The following is a 6,447-nucleotide window of genomic DNA, read 5'->3' as shown; positions in this document are numbered from 1 at the left end:
GCACCCATAGGCTTAACTGCTCTGAACAGCCTCACCTGGGGTCCCCCTGCCACCCTCTGCCCAGTGGGGCTGAGGCCTGGGCACCCAGTTCTCATATGAGCTATATCACAGGTGTGCTGGTGCTTGGCTCTGTCTCTGGCCCCATCTCCTGCTGCTCCTGACTGGACCCTGGGCCTGGTTCATCGCTTGCCTGCCTGGGGCTGATGATGGACCCTGCTACCAGCACCTGGCTCTGCTCACCCTGTTCAGGCCCTGGGGTGCTGCACCTGTTGGTGAGGGCACTGCCCATGCTGTGGTCACCTTTGGCTCCTGGCTTATCCTCCCTTGCAGAGCAGCCCTGTTCCTGTTGCTCCCTGGCACACCTACAAACCATACCAACAGTCATGTTAGGAAAACCTAAACAGATAGGAAAAGCAAACCTGAAAAAAGACTAAAAGGAAACAGTTAAAGAAAAAATGAGAAAAGGGAACTATGGTTGTCTCCTCCCCTCAAAATACATTAAAAAAGAGAAAGAGTAGTAAGGACATATATGTTCCAGTTAGTTTTTATTGCTATTTTCAGTGACTTTTATTAAAAAAAACAACAACAAAAAAAACCCCTTTAGTCAAAAGCAAACAACCAAAAACTAACCAAACCCAAGCAAATGAAATGGAAAGGAAAAATACTCTTGTTTAAGTGCATAAAAATAAGACTTTCCTCAATTAAATCACAACTTTTAAATCAGTATTTTCTAGAAGACACTTTAACCATCACAATTTTAAAAGCTATTGAAATATTTCTTCTGTGAGTAGTCATTAATCTGACCAATGCACAGTACAGTTTATTTACAAATCTTTTCTATATAAACTGAATAAAAAGAAATGAGTATATTAGAGACTATGTGATTGTGGTCCTATTCTAAGATGACCGACTTGTGGAGAATTAAGTTTTCATTTTTATGTTTAGCATAAAATTTGTTGGTATTTATATCACTGGATATATTGGGCCTGATTCTGCACTGGAATGGAGGTCTCAGATACTTTTAAATTGAAATGACACCAATGCTCCTGGTACATTGGCAAATAACTACTGTTTATATAAACAGAGAAGAGTTTGTTCTAAGATTTTTCCCCTTACCTCACCACATTTGGGAAACTTCCCTCTTATTTGCTTTACTCCTGGTCTAGAAAGGAGAGGAGATAAGGTTTAAAGCAAAATTTTAACCATAGTCACATGTAATTAGACTAAGAAATTCTGGGGCTACCCAGATCCTAGTGTGCACTCACATTAAGTACAAAGCAGCCTCAATATTTTCCTGATTTATCCATTGCCTTGTATGTCCTTGGAAAGAAGGGTACAGTGCTCTACACCATAGTCACACCCTCAGAGCTGGGGCAAGATCAAACCTAAATATTTTATCCTGGTTAGAAAGGCCAAAGCTGAATACTTACTCTTTGCTCTCAAAGAGCCACTTCTGCCAGTGCAGAATTCTCCTGGTCTGTTAATATTTTGTAGACTGCCAGTGGAGAGAAAAAGGTCTCAGTTTAATGAGATACAGGCCCAAAGTGTTATATACCAGAAAAACAGAAATGATTTAAATCCATTTTAAACATCTTGATTCCAAGAAAACAGATGTTCCATTTCTTTCTTTACTTTCAGTAGTCTTAATACTGGAAAAACTATTCTAAGACACTCAGAAAGTAACTGGCTACCCCATGATAGATGGCTCAGAACTGAAAAAAATAATGGCTTCTGAAACTTAAGTACAAATTCTGTTATCTACTTCCTCCAAATAATTAAGAAAACGAAAAACAAAATGTTTAGTTAACACTGAAGCTGTGACACAAGGTGACAAAAGTGAAAATCTGTTCCTACAGCTCACTTTCACAGACACAAATAAAAGATAAATCAATGTCAGTGATCATTTTTAACTTCTTGCCTCTGGTTAAGTTATGTCACAAGAAGCAGATAGAAGCCCAGAAACAAATTCTTGCATGAAACATTGTGGTTTTTAGACCTGAGGTAGTGGTGTAATTGTGAAGATTAAAATCAATCAGAAATACCTATTTACTGTTTACTATGTTGCACGTATTTCCCTTTAGAAATAAATGTGATGGAAGTTCAATTTGATATTCTATTTTCATTATTTAGTTGCATTGGAGTGTGTTGGGAAGGCGTTTGTGTTTTAATTAATAAAAGTTGTTTAAAATACGGAGTAAGTATTGATTAGAGCAGATGAACTAAGTGAAGTTAGCTCTACATAAAAGAAACCARTAAAGTAATAAAAGAACAGCTGAGTTTAACAGTAGCAAGCAAATTACACAGGCAATGGTTTCTAGCCTTTTCCTAGTATGTTTGCTAACTGAATTTACAGATCTTATGTATGTCTGTTTAACCCATTGGCTTCTGTCCCACGGGAGTTTTAGTTCTGTCAGCATTTCTTATAATGATCTTACAGTCTTGTTGTGTTTGAAGCAAACATCGCTTTGGGCCTGACTAATGATTACTTTGACTTGTGTATTCGTTTATAACACTGCAAAATGTGTTTAAAATGTTACCTTTCTGATCTGTTGGGAAATGATACAGTGAGTCCCTTACAATTACTAGAATCAGTGGGGAAGAGGGAAAGGGAGAAAACTCATGTAAAAAGAGGCATAAATAAGCRTTTTTGAAAACACTTTTATTTTCTTAGTAGATTCTAACAAGCCATTAAGAAAATATTTTACATCTTCCTGTGTGTTTTTGAATATTAATCAAGTTTTAACAGAAGTTTTGCTATCCTAAAAGTAAAAACATAGACTCCTGCTTGTAGCTGTGTGATAAACCCCTCTGGGCTTCTAAAACAAGATAAAATTATCCACCCAAGCAGTAGGAACATGTGTAGAGAGAACTAATTATTGAAAACATATTTTTTGTAATTTTGCATAAAAATTTTGTTTGAAAACTGGATTTTTACAACAAAATTACACTTTATTATGCAAAAAGGAGACAGATAATGATTAATTAAAATTTATAAAAGAAAGAATTGAAATTACCAACCTAGAGTTTGAAGTAAGACATTACATTAAATGGTGTACAAAGGTATTCAGAAATCCTGAGAACATGGGAATGATTTTAGCCTCACAAGATTCCTCAGCTGTGGACACGTATTATGTATCTTGGTGGAAATTATGTATCAGGTGGAAAGGCTGAGGCTGAGTTACTCATGCAAGGTCATACAAAGAATGTATGGTTAAGCAAGAGTAGGATCCAAGTTTTCTGTCGTGTAGGCAGTGAACAACCTTTCTGCTTGCCTAAAATTAAGAAAGCTTCATCCAGCAATTTGTTGCTTCCTTGGACTTTACTTTTCATAAAGTTCTTCTGCTTATCTGATTTGGGGCCTCCAATCAGAAGGGCAGTTCTTCTGTGGAAGGAAGAAAATTACAGCAAGGGAATTGTATGGAATATATTCTTCTTATCAGATTCTTACGTTCATACCTCAAGGGTTTATGCAAGTCAGCACACTATTCAGCACTGACAGGAGTTTGTTCTGCATATCCCAGTTCTGTTGAAGTGACCAAGATTTAGTGCTTTAGATTTCCTCTCAGAAAAGTCATGAGACTCAAGGACATCCCCACTTAAACACTTAGCCAGCATTTGATATTAGCTTCCAGCCCTTCTGAATATATTTGTGATTATAGCCAAACCAATATTCAATGTTGTGGTCTCCAGTGCGCCAGCTAGGTATTATTAATATCATTGCTTTGATCAGAAATGTCATCCTGAGTAAAGTCTTCTATGACTGATAATAGTTGTTTTTTATGTTTGAGGTTCATACATTAAATAAATTTTAACAATACCAGATTATCTGCTCAGCAAACAAATTGTGTATGGCTTGTAAAAGGGTACCATATCATTGTAAATGTCTAGAAAAGAAGTTGTCTTAAAAATTAAGCCAGCATCATTACAGCAGCTTGAAAAGTGTCATTATTGACAACATTCTCTACTCTCCCCTTGGCAATATTTTATACAATGTCAGATGAATACATATATACAGGTCAGATATTGTTACTGGTTCAACGAGCAAAGATATTGCTAAGTGCATCCTCAGTACAAGAAATATTTCTGGTTCTTAGCGGGATTTTGCACAGCAAGCCACTGCAACAGCAGGGTTCCTTTTACAGCTCCTGTGATCGTGCTGAGTTGTTATCAGCCAGCATTTCCTAGTAAAGAACTTTTATATAGTCTTTGGGGTTAGACATGACCTTCTTTAACTAACCCCATGCCTGCACAAACAAGTCATTGCCAAGACACATCAGCCAGGTACCTCTGATCCCATGCTTGTTAATCATGAGGCTTTCTGTCCAGCTAGGTGCATGACAACATCCTCTTTGTTTCTTCATTTTCCCCACTCTCCACAGAGCAATTAGTCTGAAATGTTTGGATCTATCTGGGAAACAATTATATCAGYAGAGGAGATAATTAACATGCTTAGCTGAAGTAAAGACTGTAGGTACTGAAGGAAGAAGCTTTGTACAAGGGGCTGTCTGCAGGGCAAGGTGTTAGAAAGCTGAAGTAAGAAAAACAAATGACTTGGTAGAGAAAGAAAGGTTAGGGGACTCAAGTATAAAGAAATGTAACTTTTTTATAAAGTCCTTAATTTTTGCTGTTGTAGTCTATGGAACAATAAGCTGAGAAAATTCAGTGAACCATTTAAAGCTGTACTAGCAAAAAGTCATTGAAAATAGTGTAAGAAACATGTCTAGCTGTCTAGAGGACAGGAAAAACTGAAGAAATAGATTGATGTGTGTGCCCTACTAGCGCAGAAACCAGACAGAATGGCATTGACTCCATACGCTGTTAATACAGCTGCAAGAAGAACAGGGGTTCTGTCAGTGAAGTTGACACTAGGCCATAAGCAGAGGGTAAAACAAAAATTCTTCTCACCCATGCATAGCCTTGGGACCATTCCAGCACTCTAACTTCTCCCCCACCATCCAGTCTGAGGTCCCTAGGGACGTAATTCTAAAATTGGTTCTGCTTTCCAGAGAATCATTTTGTCCTTCTTCTCCTGAACTGCATATATCCCCAGACTGGAAAGTTCAAAAATGGCATGTCTGTAAATCAGTAAACCCAGCRTGCTGGGTTCAGAATCAAGGTTTTGGAAATAAAAAATCCCTGGCTTTCTAATAGATATTATCACCCAGAAAAAGACTAACATTTAGTTTTAAAACATGGCATTTTAAAATATAGTAAACATACATTTAAATGCAGTTAGATTTATAGTAGTCTAGGCACTAGTAGACTACTATAGTAGTCTAGGCATTTTGCAGAAGGGCAAAAAAAAATATCGTTTAAATTGCTTTTCTGTATCATTCTTAACATGTTTCTTTAGTTGTAGATTGTGACATGAAGTTGTGTCAACATGGGTTTGGTGAGCTATACAACATAGATAGAATTGCTAATGAATAAAGTGCTTCACAGTGAGTTTTGAGGAGGATTTTCCTATATGCAGACATGTTCATGAGCACATACACTGTCTGGCTACATCTAATCAGACAAATAAGTCCTTCTAGCAAGCCTCATAACAGATTGCTGGTGTTTTAAACTTGCAAAAGGTACACAGTAACATGAAATGCAAGCAGACTACTTTAACTTTATTTTTTGCAGCTTCACAGTCACTCCTTAATCTGTTAGTTAGCTGAAAAAAAAATTTGATCACAAAGGAATGGACTTATATTTCCTAAAGAAAATGGCCCAGTCTTCAAACTCTCTCTACTCCCATTCAGGAGTGTTAAACCCTTGAACATTTTTACCAAATCTTTCTCTTATTGACATCTGTGATGAAAAGAGAACTTGGACAAAGTCATGTAAAAAAATGCTGGAATTCTGTACAGTGCAGTGTTCCAGCTGTCACRCTGTCATGCTGTGAAGTTTCAATAGCAACGACTGAGACAGTAATRTAATAATAATAAAAAAGATGTTTATTTCCTCACACAAGTTCTTGGATTAGTAACATCCATTAAAATAATGCGATTACTAATTTAGGAAGGATAACACAAAACCATCAGTTACTAATTTAGAAAGGATAACCCGAAACCATCGATTACTGCGTTATTAATTGGAAGGACTGCTTCCCCCTGCTTGAAAGCTTTCTTGTTCACTCTCCTAGTGGGAGGGCTCTCAACCTCGAGGAGTTACCTTAACCCAGCGTCCCAGGAAAAGGGGAGGGGGGGRATACTCACGGTCCAGCCGGAGAGGATGATCAGGTCACGTTCCCATCCCTGCTCAAACTCTCCTAGCTCCCAAGTCTCTTTTTACACGGCTGGGACTCTGGGCAAACACTGCTTTTGCTGACTTTTTGCGAGTTTCRCAATCACAGGACTGTCTGTTTGTCTGCTTGGGAGGACCCTGCTAGCGAGGCAAGACCACAACACCTCCGTATTGCTTCTCCCCTCCCCGGGGGTCCGTGCGGATTCCAGGTGGCAG

General features: G+C 38.0%; 2 long non-coding RNA genes across 4 annotated transcripts; both read right to left on the bottom strand.

The window, feature by feature from the left end:
* Positions 1 to 245: 245 nt before the first annotated feature.
* Positions 246 to 2,286, bottom strand: LOC112977056. Its single transcript, XR_003257296.1, has 3 exons — positions 1,431 to 2,286; positions 1,117 to 1,162; positions 246 to 362 (listed from the first exon to the last, which is right to left on the bottom strand). It is a non-coding gene; the product is annotated as an uncharacterized LOC112977056 (long non-coding RNA).
* Positions 2,287 to 2,638: 352 nt separating this feature from the next.
* LOC112977055 lies at positions 2,639 to 6,243 on the bottom strand. 3 transcript variants are annotated; one of them, XR_003257294.1, is made up of 4 exons: positions 6,204 to 6,240; positions 4,906 to 5,075; positions 4,286 to 4,408; positions 2,639 to 3,382 (listed from the first exon to the last, which is right to left on the bottom strand). It is a non-coding gene; the product is annotated as an uncharacterized LOC112977055 (long non-coding RNA). The 3 variants fall into 3 exon arrangements; XR_003257295.1 differs by having other exon boundaries at positions 4,906 to 4,969; positions 6,204 to 6,238; XR_003257293.1 differs by lacking the exon at positions 4,906 to 5,075 and having other exon boundaries at positions 6,204 to 6,243.
* Positions 6,244 to 6,447: the final 204 nt, after the last annotated feature.

Source organism: Apteryx rowi, unplaced genomic scaffold (genome assembly GCF_003343035.1).
Source record: "Apteryx rowi isolate R43461 unplaced genomic scaffold, aptRow1 scaffold_799, whole genome shotgun sequence".
Lineage (NCBI taxonomy): Eukaryota > Metazoa > Chordata > Aves > Apterygiformes > Apterygidae > Apteryx > Apteryx rowi.
The sequence above is the reverse complement of the archived record's forward strand: the minus strand, read 5'-3'. Positions and strand labels throughout refer to the sequence as shown.